The sequence below is a fragment of the Sander lucioperca genome, chromosome 1 (genome assembly GCF_008315115.2).
Source record: "Sander lucioperca isolate FBNREF2018 chromosome 1, SLUC_FBN_1.2, whole genome shotgun sequence".
NCBI lineage: Eukaryota > Metazoa > Chordata > Actinopteri > Perciformes > Percidae > Sander > Sander lucioperca.
The window spans coordinates 6,770,631-6,785,887 of record NC_050173.1 but is presented as its reverse complement, the minus strand read 5'-3'; the positions used below and the strand labels follow the sequence as shown (position 1 = coordinate 6,785,887).

General features: G+C 41.2%; 2 protein-coding genes and 1 long non-coding RNA gene across 3 annotated transcripts in view; 1 reads left to right on the top strand and 2 right to left on the bottom strand.

The window, feature by feature from the left end:
• Positions 1 to 15,257, bottom strand: part of nfkb1 (nuclear factor of kappa light polypeptide gene enhancer in B-cells 1) — a 1,201,612-nt gene that overhangs the window by 599,554 nt on the left and 586,801 nt on the right. The gene's annotated exons all lie outside the window — the stretch shown is intronic.
• Positions 1 to 15,257, top strand: part of sqstm1 (sequestosome 1) — a 585,288-nt gene that overhangs the window by 461,551 nt on the left and 108,480 nt on the right. The window lies entirely within an intron of this gene.
• Positions 3,831 to 15,257, bottom strand: part of LOC118496178 — a 12,433-nt gene continuing 1,006 nt past the window's right edge. The window contains exons 2-3 of the long non-coding RNA XR_004898665.1: positions 6,790 to 6,792; positions 3,831 to 4,069 (exon numbers count right to left, since the gene is read on the bottom strand). This is a non-coding gene — a long non-coding RNA (uncharacterized LOC118496178). The remainder of the gene's footprint in view (positions 4,070 to 6,789; positions 6,793 to 15,257) is intronic.

The following is a 15,257-nucleotide window of genomic DNA, read 5'->3' as shown; positions in this document are numbered from 1 at the left end:
CAGCAAGTCACTACACCTGTTTTAATGCACATTTAAATTTTTTTACTCTTGGCTGACGTGGAAAAGTTGGTGTATTGATAAAAGTGAATCGCGGCAAAGTGCAATAGTACTTCTAGAGATAGATTGTTTTTTTATTGTTTGGGGTTCGAATGGTGCACTTTTAATTACGTCATGTTGTTTCTGACTGGAAAATAAACGCATCCTACTGCTTACTGTATCTCGATCTGTTGTTGAATATCTGTTGCTATAGCTCAATAGTCAGGCCCTAAACACACCCCTGATGCCAACGTATGATGTTAGTGAACAGTTGCCTACTTACACATCCAGTGGACAAGTGGCAGAATTAGCATTTATTTGGAGTCACGTTTGTGTCCACCTGATGTGATGAATGTAAGTCCAACGCTCACTCTCCTTTAAGTACTGTTTGGTTCTTTAGGTGCTAAATGCACCACTATGTTCAACAGCTAGTCACTAACCTTGTTTATTGTCCAAATGAAGCCTCTGAACCACTAGCTTTGGCGCTCTTGGTTTAAAAAAAAATGCTAAAGTTATTGCAAATCTGTGTGCATTCAAGCCTTTATTGAACAGAGAGCGCCATTTATTGGGCTCAGAAAATAAAGAAAATGCTTAATGAAGCTTTGGTTGGACATCACTACTGTTAATACTGAGCATTTAGCTATGTACACTAAGTTTGATCCATTAAATGGAGCTCAGCGAAAATTCTGACAGGAAGACTTCTAACTAATCATGTTTCTCTCTCTCCTTAACCGAACAGATGTTAGAGTCGCCCACTTTAGCTAACCAATCAGAAGAGGCCCTGAAATTCTCAAGCCAATCACAGCACGCCACCTCTGTTTTAAACCTGTCTCTCTCTGCTGCCCAGTTGTCATTTCAGGCTAAGAACAACATACGCTGTTCACCGTCGTACGGTTACATGGCTCTGGTTCTCTCCCTGTTTGGCTTGGTTTTTCTTTTTGCTCTCTTCATGTCGGATTCAGATTTCGATCCGACGGGTCCTGCTTTCGCGGCGGCGATGCCGTTTTCGGTCTCCCCCAGATGTAGCTCTCGCCTGGCATCGCAGCATGATGTTCGCCCAGATGAGACGGAGTCGGCCCTCCTGCAGCTTCAGCTTCACAGCATCGTACCGGCTCCCGACCTGCCTTCGTCAGAGCTCCGCGAGCTGGCTGCCCTGGCAGGTGGTACTTCGCCGGCCGTTTTACACCCAGACGCTGCGCCTGCCCGCGGGAGGAAGCGGACGAGGAAGACTGATCCCCCTCCCGCCCCCCAGCAGAAAAAGAGAGACGGCGGCTCTCTCGGCCGTACGAGCGGCGCTGCAGCTCTGGGCACTTCTTTGGATTCGGGCCTCATTCTTGCTTCCCTTCAGTCCCTGGCTAGCTCGATGAGGTCTCTGGACACTAGGCTGCAAGCCATTGAAGGCGTTTCTGCTACCGGTTCCTCGGCGACTGTCAGCAACGCGATGGCATTCATGTCCCAGCCGGGCGGCGTTTCACGGCCGGCCCCGTCCGCTTGTGCTGACGCCGCTCATTCCCTGGCCAGCGCAGCCCCGGCTCCATTTGTAGACTTTCCGGAGCCTCTGCCCGGAAGCCAGCCTTGTACCAGTTATTCTTCCCTCTCTTCAGGAGCTATCCCTTCACTGATCTCTAATCCCCTGCTTTTCTATATGGAATCTGCTAACTTTTACATGAGAAAAGGCTTGGCCGCTTCCATTTTAAAAACCTACGATTATGCTTGGTGTACTTTCGCTTTCTTTTGTGTTACTATTACAGTTTTTCGCGATTGCTAAGACACATTTCTTGAAAGCTGCTCTCCTTTTCTCTAAACTGTGAACACAAAACCCAATTTTCAAGCTACATTCACAAAACCTCAGACTCTTCTTGCAAAACCAAACTTTCACCTCAAAACAGTCCAATCTGTGCTCAAAACTGAACTGTTGTCAAATCGTGCCCCGAGTCAATCAAAATTAAAAACACTACTGAACAGTCACTAAACACTACGTAGAAAAATAGAAAACACAATGCTCAGGACATGAAGCTGGAGAAATAAATGTTTATTGTTCACTGTAGGCTAAATGCATGTTGCAAAACAAAAAAACCTGTGCAGTTAGCACTTGTACAAAAAGACAAAACAGAAATCTTGTGCATTTACACGTAGCACTTGTAAAAACAAACAGAAATCTTATGCGTTTGCCACTTGTGTACAGTAAGCCCATGTAAAAATAAAGTACAAAAATATACAAATAAGTGCATTACTCAGCCACAGCATCATGTCTCCGTACTGGGTCAGGCCACAGGACTTCATCCACATTACAGGCCACATTTCGTCTGGCCAGGCCACGGGAGAAAAAACCCCTGGCATGCCGTATCCAGGCTTGGCATGCCTCCACACCTATGTCACCACAGGCAAGTCCCATGGCTTGCAGGAGATTTACCCTGGTGTAAGGTTGGCGTTCATATACCTTCCACCGCCATGAGGAGAAGAATTCCTCAATGGGGTTTAGGAAAGGGGAGTACGGTGGAAGGCAAAGATTGATAAAACCTTGGTTCATATTGAACCACTCTCTAACCTGGAGGGCTCTGTGAAAACTCACATTGTCCCAAACAACAACATAGATGGGATGCTCATCCTGCTGCCCTAACAGAGCATCTCGCATGTGATTGAGGAAAATGAGGAGCTGGTGAGTGTTGTAGGGCCCCAGGTTGGCATGATGGTGGACAACCCCATGATTGCTGATGGCAGCACATAATGTGACATTGCCACCATGCTGCCCAGGAACACCAACAATGGCCCAATGGCCAATCACATTACGGCCTCTCCTTCTCCTTTTGGTGAGATTAAACCCAGCTTCATCCATGTAGATGTATTCATGGGGTCTTTCCATTGCATCCAGTTGAAAAACCCTCTGTAGAAATAGATATAGTTTTGTAAGTGATACAGAAAAAGTGATTTAGGCCACTACAGTAAATCACTACTTAGAGTAATCAACATTGAATGTGTCTGGATATATGCCAACCTGTACATACTGGAATCTTTGCTCTTTGACTCTGTCTGAGTTGCGATCAAAGGGCGCTCTGTATAGCTGTTTCATGCGCAGTCTGTTGCACTTGAGGATACGATCAACAGTAGAGAGGCTGACACTGTTGATACCCTCAAAATTTGGTCCTCAATGATCTTCTGCTGAATTTCACTCAGTTTAATGGCATTGTTCTCACGGACCATATCAACAATTAGGGTCTCTTGGTGTGGGGAGAACATACCTGTCCTCCCACCCCCATGTGGCAGTCTTTCAATTCTACAAAAAGAGAACATGGAGTTACAAAAATATACATGGAATACTAGGCCTACAAACAGTTAGACCAACCCTCCATTACAATACTACAGTACATTGGTACAGTGATGTACTGAAACATATCTTTACTTACAGTATACTGTGGTACAGTATATAGTATGTCATACAGTAATTGCTGTCAACATTTACTATAATGTCAAAAAAAGGTAATTACCTGTTCTCTTCTCTAAATCTTCGGATTATGGTGGACACAGTGAATCTACTGATGTTTGGTTGTACCCTTTGTCCAGCCTCCCTCATGCTCATACCATGGACAAGAACATGGTCAATCACAGTAGCTCTGATTTCATCAGATATTACTGTTCTTTGTCTTCGCTGACCACCTCGACCTCCTCTCACACAAACTCTGCCTCTCAGATTTCTATCCATTGTAGGGCCTCACAAACCAGTGCTCTCTGAACTGGCTTATATGTTCCCTCACATCATTAGCCACAAGTGTGATCAATTGTTGTGAGTTGTTGTGTTCAAGTGGTGACACCTGTGCTTTAATTGTGTTTGACTTTTGTCACCTGTGCTCACCATTATGCAGCACGGGTGCATCACAATGAAAATGTGTTTGCAAGTTGTGTCTAAACAGGTGAAAAGTGCTTATGGTTTTGCCAAAAGAGTGATTGATTCAATCAGTGGGTTCAGGCAACTGAGCATTTGGTTCAGACAATAGGGTTTAGTGTTTTAGCAATTGAGAAAAACTGTAACGTTCCACTTAAACCTGTTTCCATTAACAGCATTTGTGCTTTCATTTGTTATTGTCACGACGTTCGGCATTTTAAGCCTCAGTACATTCGCGGTTTGGAATTCAGTTTAACATCAGGTGTTACGATCCTTCACACTCGTCTCTTTTTTCTAATCAGGCAATTAAACTAATTCTTAAAGGCATTTCTAAAGCTCATCCCTCTGCCCCTGATTCTAGGCAGCCGATTACTCTCCGTTTATTGCAAACTTTAGTGTCGACTATTAGAGCCGGCGTTTTTTCTTCATATATCGATGCATTACTTGAGTCCGTATTTTTGTTTCTTCGCTGCGGGGAATTCACCACTCCTTCTAATTCATTTAATCCCAGTGTAGATATCTCATTTTCCGATTTGGTTTTCATTATGTTTTAAAACTTGCTCCGTCATCGTTTCTTGTATGTACACACTCTTTTGCCCTTTTCAATCTATGATAAAATACTTGTCACTAAGGCCTCGTACTGACTCCTTAGCACCATTGTTTCTTACTCCCGGGAATTTTCCCATGTCAAAATCTGGGTTTAGCCATCATCTGAAGCTAGTGCTCATCAAATCAAAAATTTCTCCTCAGCATTATTCGGGCCATTCATTTAGAATAGGGGCAGCTACTACGGCAGTCAATCAAGGCATTTCATGTACGTCCCTGCAACAACTCGGCAGATGGTCTTCCTCTGCTTACTCCTCCTACATTCGTCCTGACGTCAGCGACGTCCTGGCAACCCAGAGATCTCTCAGGCCATAATCCCGGTAAGCATGCACATAACTGGTGGTGGTGTGTTGATCTCTGAATACTCTCACATTTGAGTCTATCTGTGCAGTTACATGCTGGCTTATATCTACATGTATTTTCATCAGCAACCCTATCACTGTGCAGTGATATATATATAAAAAAAGTATATATATAGGTGTACCCGGACGCTGTGCCGTGGATAAGATCAGGCTAACCCAGACGCTGTGCCATGGATAAGATCAGGCTAACCTGGACGCTGTGCCGAGGATAAGATCAGGCTAACCCGGACGCTGTGCCGAGGATAATAACTTGTAACCCGGCCAACGGGCCGAGAGCGAGTGTAGCAAACCCGTGCGCTGAGTCACGGTAAGAATAGTTAACCCGGCCGTCGGGCCGAGAGCAAGCGTTAACCAAAACCGTGCGCTGAATCACAGTAAGAATAGTTAACCCAGCCGTCGGGCTGAGAGCAAGTGTAGCCAAAACCGTGCGCTGAGTCACGGTAAGAATAGTTAACCCGGCCGTCGGGCCGAGAATGCGTAGCCAAAACCGTGCGCTGACCACGGTATGTGCTGTAACCCGTGCGATGACCACGGTATGTGTTCTAACCCGTGCGCTGACCACGGTATGTGTTCTAACCCGTGCGCTGACCACGGTAATGTTGTAAGAGAGAGAGTAGGGGATATATTTAGATATTTAAAAAAAAAAAAAAAAAAAGGGTGCGTATGTGAATACATGTGTTACATGGATTTTCTTTTCATCTGCTGGCTAGCTTTTGTACCGGCTATTTACGCAATTTATTTCTCTTTTATTTTGGGAGCTGCATATCATACAAGTCTGATACACTACAAGCCTTATTAAATCAGGCTGTTCACACTACAAGCAAATTATACACTGATTCTCTACAAAGCACTTACACTTCAGCTGATTCAATCAGTTTTATTGCGGCCAAAATAGGTAAGTATGTTCCTTTCAACAGTCCTTGTCACGTTTTGGGGGATCAGCTTTTGGCCTTCTAACCCCCTAAATATTATCATTTTTTAATGATGGAGTCTAATCTCCAAAGACTGTACATGTCATATTATGTTTTTGTACAATAAATATTTGCATATCTGCAAAGAAGTCTCTCCTGATTGAATTATTATAGTTTAGTGCAGTGCAGAAGTCTACGCTTTCACCATTTGATTTTTAAGCATCGGTGGCTCTGAAGGGCAGCAATTACTTAGCAATAAGTGTTTAATGGATAGGTGAGAAATTATTTAACACAGCCCATATCATTTTATACCAAAGACAGACAAAACACTGTAATATATTTATTTCTCTGGATCAAGCTTTTGCTCACTGCTGTGTTTTGATACAAGTTTTATTGCACTCTGCAACCTGCACAGGGAAAAATCCAGGTGTTAATGTGTGAAACAATAACATTGGCAAGTCTTGGCCATGAGCAGGGAATACAACTTTTCAATGATGTTTAATAGCCAAGGGTGTGTATTTCATGTAATACACCAGCTTTAGAAAAAAAAAAACTGCCTCCATGCTGAGTTGCTGGTTACCTTGGCAACGACTTGCAGAGCAATTCCCATGAGCTGAAAGCAGCCGTTGTCTTTATTATATAGCATCTGAAAAGTCATTTGACAATTAATCAATTAAATGCTCAACGTTTTTTCCTCCAGAGCTGTCGATCTTCCCCTACTTGGCGCACAGTGACTCTGGTGAGCAGCTAATGGCTAGCTAACAAGACACACGCTTCCAATGGCAGTGGGCAAACTCTCATTAGCTTTGTATTCTCACACTTTCTTCCCTTTCTTCTTGCTTGCACGCATGCACGCACACACACACACACACACACACACACACACACACACAAACAAACGCACACATACACACACACAGAGTCCTTCCCTACTGCTCAGCTGGTCCTTATCACAGCTGTAGTCTGCTGTGTCAGTAACAATCTGGGTATGTACAGCCTCTCATTAGCCTCCCTCCCTCCTCCCTTTTTGCTGCTCCCTCTCCTTTGTAACTCTTTCTGGAGTCTCTGTTCCTTGTTCCCTCATTAGTCCCTCTCTTTTGACTTCTGCAGCTATATTGCGGCCTCTGTGTGTGTGTGTGTATCTATGTATGGTATCCATGTCTTTCTATGTTTGTTCTTTGAGCTTAATGGCTTGGATAATGCAAAACCAGCTTTAACCATGGCAGAAGCAGTGAGAAAGAGAGCTATACAGTCGGTTGGACTCTGTTATTTAAATATTTTGTATGACAACAAAAAAACTATTCTAGATGAATAAATGCAGAAAAATAGAACAGTAAATCCTCCCAAGACTTGACCTCAAGCAGTATCATACACTACTATATAAAACACTGGGTATACCCGTATTTTGAGAAGAGACACACTGTTAGTGATGGCCAAAAGAAGCCTAATGTAGCTTTGTGAACTATTTCATTTATGTTCTGAGCCCACTAGAGGGCACTCTTGGTTAAAAGAAAAAAGCTCAAGGAATAACAATTTAGTGTGCTTTCAGAAACCTTTTGTTAAACCGAGAGTGCCATCTACTGGGCTCAGAAAAAAAAAGACAATGGTTCACAAAGCTTTATGAGGCTTCATTTGGCCATCACTACACTGTTTAATGGTATTCATTTAGCTGAGTACTAATCAGTATAATATTCACAAAATTATTCATGTAAGAATAAAGTTGGATTACCCCTAGACTATATATCCTAAACTAACCCAGTTTATCATTTTTTGTCATAATTACTTTTCATTTTAGCCAGTATACATGAGATAGGACATTTTTTTTAGTTTCATTCAGGAAAAAGGGAAAGAAAGAGCATGACAGATCAAAGCATTTATAATAGATCAAATTTGACTGATCTATAGTAAAAAGGGAGACAGGAAGCTGTCATATTTGAGGCTGAACAATGAAAGTAATATACTTGTGTTGCTAGTTCTTGTACAAAAGGAGTGTAGCTGGACTTGCTTATTACATGTTTCTGTTGCACTCTTTAAATGACCCCAATAAATAATCCTTTAATGCTGCATATTAGCTGGACATCACTTTACCGTGTTGAGACATAGTGCCAACTATACAACAAGCTAATTAACGCTAGCAGTGAGGCTTACTCCTTTTGCATTTGGCATCTTTCAACACTTTCTGTTGTTTTTACGCCAAGTAAAACCCATCTGTGTCTTACTGTAACACAATCAACTTTGATGAAAAAAAATCTGCCTTGGTTGAACTGACACACCCACACCACCAATGTCTATTTAAGATACAGTATGTGATACTTTTATGTGAATAAAAACAATACTGAATAAAAGAGAGAAACCTAAAACAGCTTGAGACACGCATTAGTTAATTGCATAAATGTATTCAGGAATATTGAGGGGACCCAACACTACGTTATTTTTTATTTATTCTTGCAACTTTAGACACAAATGCAAATGTATTGCCATACATTTTGTGTGAGGTCAGAAAAGCAGTTCATTAATTGCAGTAAATTATCTTTTTCTGGCTCCTAAACCTAGCAGCTGACCTTGTAAAGAAGCTTCCAAAGAGGCCACTAACCTGACCTTGCCTACCCTTTGCCTTTGTCATATCCTCGCATAAACATTTTGCACATGGCACACTAAATGCTGGGTAAAGTGCCAGGAAAATGATGATGCTTTAGAAATAAAAAAAAAAACATGCAAAAAAAGCTTTTCTGCATATATTGATTAGAACAGCTCTTTTTCCTGCCTGTTTGTTATTTATTTAAGTATTATAAGGGATTTGCCAATCCTCAAAGGAGCAGCACAATGCCTATTTGGGACAGAAAAAACCCTGCAAAGCCTCAGTTTAACTCCGGAAATACACGGAGTAAAGTTAACATAAGAAAACTTCTAATTTAGTTGTACCCCACCCTTTCAACATGACCTCTCAAATAGAGAGATACAGAGAGGCAGAAATAAAAAAGGTTTTCTTTGCACGAAAGCGAACTGAGGACAAAATGAAAACCTAGAGAAAGTGTCACACAGTAATGAGTGGGCTCTCATTCTAAAGGCCTTTTCACACTGGGGACGAAACAAAGACAAATGAAAATACAGAATATTTGTTGACAACTTTTCACGTTCAAACCTTTTACACCAAGAGCTGAGCTGCACTGGTATTCATCATCGATGACTGGACTGAACAGAGTCATGTTTATCACATATTTATTACATGTGATACATGGCCTGTAATACAAGGCTTGATGGTCAGTTTCTAATAGTGGTGAAACGGACCATAGTTGATCCGTGGTCCGTACGGATCAACACACATGGTTCGGAATGCATGTGAACCGCGGATCAATTGCAGAGTTTAACCATAATAATAGTGTGAAATACCTTTTTACTGTCGCTGTTACTTCAAACAACTGTTACTTTGCTGTTACGGCGCATGTTAAAATCTCTAAATGACCGGTACCGGAATAGCAACGCGGATTTCGGTGCCTCATTTCGGTGCCACTTAAATGCCTGAGCTGCTCTCTGATGTTCTGAAACAGACGTTAGAGGCAACAGAAGCATCGCTGCATGTCACGCTAGTTAACACTAACGTTACACTTTGCAGCAGGTAACGTTGATGTTAGCCTAACGTTACCGTTAGCTAGTAGCTGGATTAAACACGCTTGAAATGCTGACAGCTACAGTAAAAGTGTGACTGTATTTCCCTATAGAGGATTCCAACACCAGGACGTACAACAGTCTGCCGCTAAAGCTATGAGCTAAAAGACACAAATTAGCACTTGGTCACTGCTGTTGTCGGAAAAACACAGATGTGACTAAATGTTGCGTTTACTTGAAAATGGTAAGCCTCGTTTAAAGTTATTGTAAAATACCCTTTTCTCATCTGTTTTTGTCATTTAACAGCAATTTACTGGTGAAAGAAGTTATTATTCTTAAAAGTTATTATTACATTTTTAATAAATCATTTAAATTCCTCCCTTTTTTGTGCGGATCCGAAAATGTATCCAATCTGTGACTCAAAACCGTGATCCAATCCGAAATGTGAGTTTTGTGATCCTTTGCACCCCTAGTTTATAATGTTTAGCTTATGATACCTCTGAGGCTCAATGGATACCTCAAGGAACGACAGTGAGTTTATATCCTTCCACTGTTCCTAATAATAATTGATGTAACACTATTGCTTATCTTTTATAGTATACCTACCTACATGTTAATTTGTGACACATAATGTCCACAGCATAACAACAGCTAATGCACATGGAAATAAATGATTCTCTATGTTAATTTGACAACAAAGTTTGTTTATTCCCTTAGTGAGGGAGAAAGTACAACTGAAATTGTATTCACTGTAAGAGGGTGGGTAAGAGCTGGAATAGTCAGGTAGACATAACAACCTGCACATGCACACACTGTGTTTCATTCAGATAACGACATAATTATGATCCTCCAAAAGATCCTTAAAGGCATAATATGTAACTTTTGCCTCTTAGGGGGACCGAAGCGGCAGGACGCGCGAGCTGTAGTTCCAATGAGACAACCTGTAGGGGGACCGAAGAGGGAAAAGTTACATAGTGTGCCTTTAATGATAAAAAAAGAAAAATGTTGCTAATAAACAACATATGCTAAATAGTCATACTTACACAATAAAGTTATAATTAGTAGGTTACTTAGATGTAAAAGACAACAGCAAACTTTGCCAAGATCGAGTTCCAAATGCGGTGATGGATTGAAACACACACAGTTGAATCTAATCCAGCATTCACCATTATATCACCATTACATAATTATGCAAAGTGGCAATAACTACAGCTAACAAGAAGAGGAAGTGACTTATGTTGCAGTTCCTCTAATGATCTAGATGCAGTCTCCATTAAAACTGTATTTATTGATAGTGGAAAGTGGAACAATTACATAATGCTTGGACCTGCAGCATAGGCTGTGACACACAACTAGTGTTGACGAACTGACCGAAAGCCGGTTAATTAACCCGAGTCGTGTCACTGAACCGGGAGAATCGAGTGCCATACCTCAATGAACCGACTCACTCCTGTTTTTTTACCTCATTAGCGCCTCCACTGGAGTGGTGGTAGAATCAATCAGGAAATGGGCTACTTAGACCGAAAGAGTTGTTGAAGAGTTGCAGATTGGAGACCGCATGTAACCGTGCAACCGCTCGAGTCTAATGTAATCAAATGGGTGTCTAGGTTCTCGGCAAGTTTGAGTTATCAACCGATCCCAGAAGCCTTTATTTCTCGTGCATCTTAGATGATTGTGTATATAGAAATTCACAGGCTACATTACCGATGGATATCACATACAAATCGCCATGTTATCTTCTGAGGCCTTAAAATACGCTAAAGGTAAAGTGGCAAATATTTACACCAATTCAGTAAACGCACATGGGGTAATTCATCATGAATTAAAGGGGTGGTTCAGAATTTTGGACATAGGACCTCATTTCCAAGTTAGCCAGTGTGTTATTTATCAGTGGAGACCGTTTTCAACACTTTTCAGCCAGTCCTTCCAGTTGTAGAGTTCGCTGGTGCTAGGCTAGCGCAAGTCAACAGTAACTGCTAGCCTGCCATTAAAAACAGTCTTACCCACTCCACAGTACACCTGAGGCAAATAAATTATATGCCAAACTATCGATGTAAATGTCTGTTGATAGAATAATGTTAGAAATAAAACTGGGTAGTTTTATTTCTAACATTATTCTATCAACACAGAGCCTAGCACCAGCGAACTCTGCAACTGGAAGGACTGGATGAAAAGTGTTGAAAACGGTCTCCACTGATAAATAACACACTGGCTAACTTGGAAATGAGGTCTTATGTCCACAATTCTGAACCACCCCTTTAAGCAAATGGCAATGCAGCAGATGAGGCAGCAAAGAAAGAAGGAGGTTACAGCCCTCCAGGTCAGATGATTCTCACTGATAGAACAGATCAGTCATCACTGCAGAGAGAGGATACTGTTACGTCACAGGCAGAGGCACAGTCAGTGGAAAGAAAAAGGAGCAAGTTGTAAAATTAGCAGTTAAAGTTATATTTGTGCATGTTGCAAAATATGCTGTGTGCAGTCATTGAGGAAGTGGTTCAAGGAAATGTCACAGACGCATAGAAGGTTAAGCTTGAGCCTTTAACAATGGTTTAAGCCTTAATGGCATAAGAGTGCATTGTATACCAGACTGATAAGTAGAAACAGGAAAGGTAGTTAAAGTTACAGAACAGACGAGGAAGTTGCACCACAAGGTCCTGACCTTGTGTGTGTGTGTGTGTATGTGTGTGTGTGTGTGTGTGCGTGTGTGTTTGTGAAGATAACAGCAGTGTCTGTCTAGAAACTAGAGGTCACCCCCCTGTGAGGTTAGGATAAAAGTTTGAGGGAAAGAAGAGAGGAGCGTTCACTTCAGACGAGATCTTGACGGACCAGCTCTGATTTAATGTAGGTTGCCAGGGAAATTAAGATGCTGTTTGTGAACCCACAATTGTGTGTAACTTTTATGCTGGACTCAGTAAACTTTGCTTAACTGAACTCTTCGTCTCAGATTGATCCTTGTGTTCTGGTAAACTTAAGTCCGGCAGCAGTGACTCCTGAGTGTGGTCCCATATGAACATATGTAGATGTAGATGTACAGATTTTTTTCAGACAAAAAGTAACAGTAACATTACCTAAAGGCGTTTTCACACCTATAGTTTGTTTGCTTTGGTCCGAATCAGTTGATGAGTTTGTAAACTTAGAGCGATTTCCCCTTGGTTCAGTTTCGTTTCACACCTGGAGAAATCCAAGCATACCAAAATACGTCATTATAAACCACGCAAGAACGTTCACTCCGCTTAATGGTCACATGTGTCTGGGGCGGGAACAAGAAAGTAAATACAAGAAGAATGTCCTGTGTTCTGGACTAGTGCATATTTCTTCCATCTCCATGGTCAAACCAGCTTATTCTTTTAAATAATCAGACATTGTTTCGCGAGCGACCTTACTACGTCTGCTCTGGTCACCGAGTTCACTCTGCGCTGCCTGCGTCTGTCTCCAACTTTAGCGGCGGCTGGTTTGACCATGGAGTGACGGCGAGCTTGACACAGTCTATTTCTGTACTTCCTTTTTAGTAACAGTTTGTTTTATTTGCAATCATTTCTCAAAAGCATCATATGTCCTACAATTACTTTCCAGGATATAGTCTCCTTTCTCTTAAAGAGTCTTTGGTTCGGAATAAAATTTCAATTTTACTACTGTGAGTCTGTTCAGCTTTACAGATATTACACATAGCTAATGAACAATTCCAAATATATTTTTTAACAGTGCTACTACACTGTGTAACGTTAATTTGTCCACATCAATCCTGCCACAATCGGTCCCAAAACGTTACACATATTCTTTATCATTAACATTAGGTGGAAATGAACTGTTGTTGAGTCAGACTAAGTGAAGCCTAAACTGCTCAGACAGCTGTTGCAATAACACAAATATCCCCCTGTATATGTGTTTTTAACTTATTAACCATATCTACATTGATTAATCAGCTGTCTGTCAGAGGCAGATTATCCTCATTGGTGGACTGGGAAATAAAACCAGTAAATCAATAAATACAGATACTGATTTCTTCCCATGGAGCTGACATGAATACAAAAAGCTGAGGAAAGTATGTTGGTTCAGTAAATGTCTGCTGTCAGCCTGGAGAAGGCAGCTAATGTTTTTAACTGACCTGGGTCCTTACTGGTGAAAATCTTGCTTATTTTGCAGCATTTAGCTGTGTCTGTGGCAAGGGTCTTTCTATTTTTTATTCTCTCCCTCTCTGCTCTTTTCTTTTGACTGTCCATTTCTTTTTAATGTTATCTGTAGAGAAGAAGGTAGACGATTGCTACGTGTTGCTGTCAACCAATCATGTCTCACAGATTAAGAAGTGTGGCTTGCGAACGGGAACTCTGACCTGAGTGCATGAGCGTTGCACTCAATGCATGAATTTTAAGAAGTCAACTCATTAGTGGGAATGCTGTTCAGCAGCATTCCAACTATTGTTGTTCCTGTCGGCCATTTTGTTTATTATTAGTGGGAATGCTGTTCAGCAGCATTCCAACTATTGTTGTTCCTGTCGGCCATTTTGTTTATTAGTGGGAATGCGTCAGCATTCAATTTGTTTTCTGGGCTTTTATTTAGTGGGAATGCTGTTCAGCAGCATTCCAACTATTGTTATTCTGTTCTTTATTTAGTGGGAATGCTGTTCAGCAGCATTCCAACTATTGTTGTTCCTGTCGGCCATTTTGTTTATTTTTAGTGGGAATGCTGTTCAGCAGCATTCCAACTATTGTTGTTCCTGTCGGCCATTTTGTTTATTATTCTTTTTTTTATTCCCTCTTCCGTACGTTTTTTGGCTCTCTGTAACTTCTGCATACGTTCAGCTATTAAAACCATTCAACTTTTAAAATGTTCAGCTCTTTCAGCTAATGATGGGACTTCTTCAACTTTTTTTCTGCTATTTATACTTTTTTAAATATTAAGCTTTTTATGACTTTTTTTTAACATTGAAGTGAATGAGAGCATGCTTCAAATCCTTCAAATCTCCTTCCGCTCCCAAAATTTTCAGCTCCTTCATACTTTCACCTACAGAAGCCAAACAAACTTTAAAATGTTCACAAAATATTCAGGTATTAGGCTATGGCTTTTCAGTTTGATATCTTTTACAGTTTTTGTGAAAAAGCTGTTTAAGTTTAGTGATCATTTCAGGATTTTTCTGCGTTTCTAGTGAGTGTGTATTGCGTGTCCTAGAGTGGATGATGTCATCGTTAGAGTGCAGCAGCTTAGGAATAAAATCTTCTTCCCCTCTCTATAAATTGCTCTCACGCCCACAATATCTACTTGTCATACACAATTTATACTTCAAAACGTAGGTATTTTTGTCTAGTTTCAGGAAATGTGCTCAGTTTTGCGATATCCCTTATACTTTTGGCTTGATGAGCTTCCAAATGACAAGAGTTCCACATCTGCCTCCATTCACGGCCATGGTAAATGTCCTCCACATTTCCCAGCGAAACGCAGAGCGAACCACTTTTTTAAATCGCTGATATGCCCACATTTTTAAGTTTATCAACATAAATTTTACATGAATACGTTCACAAAGGTCTTGTGGTGCTCACGATTACATCATTTCACCGGTAGCCCTTATCGTTTTAGCAGTCTGAGGCTTTATTTGAGAGCTTGCTCTGTGTCTTTGAATAGCTCCAGTGTGGCCAGCTGACAGTTTCAGCAGGTGACACGGTCGTTAACCTGATTAAAGATCAAAGAGATCTCATCACAGACTTCAAAGGGTGTTTTCACTGCTCATACGTTACCATGACAACCCTTTCACAGACAGTTGACTTGAATACTACAGGCAGTAATATGAACATTAGTCTACATCTTTAGTGTTCCACTTCTGACTGACTGTCTCTGTCCGTCTGTCTGTCTGTCTGTTTG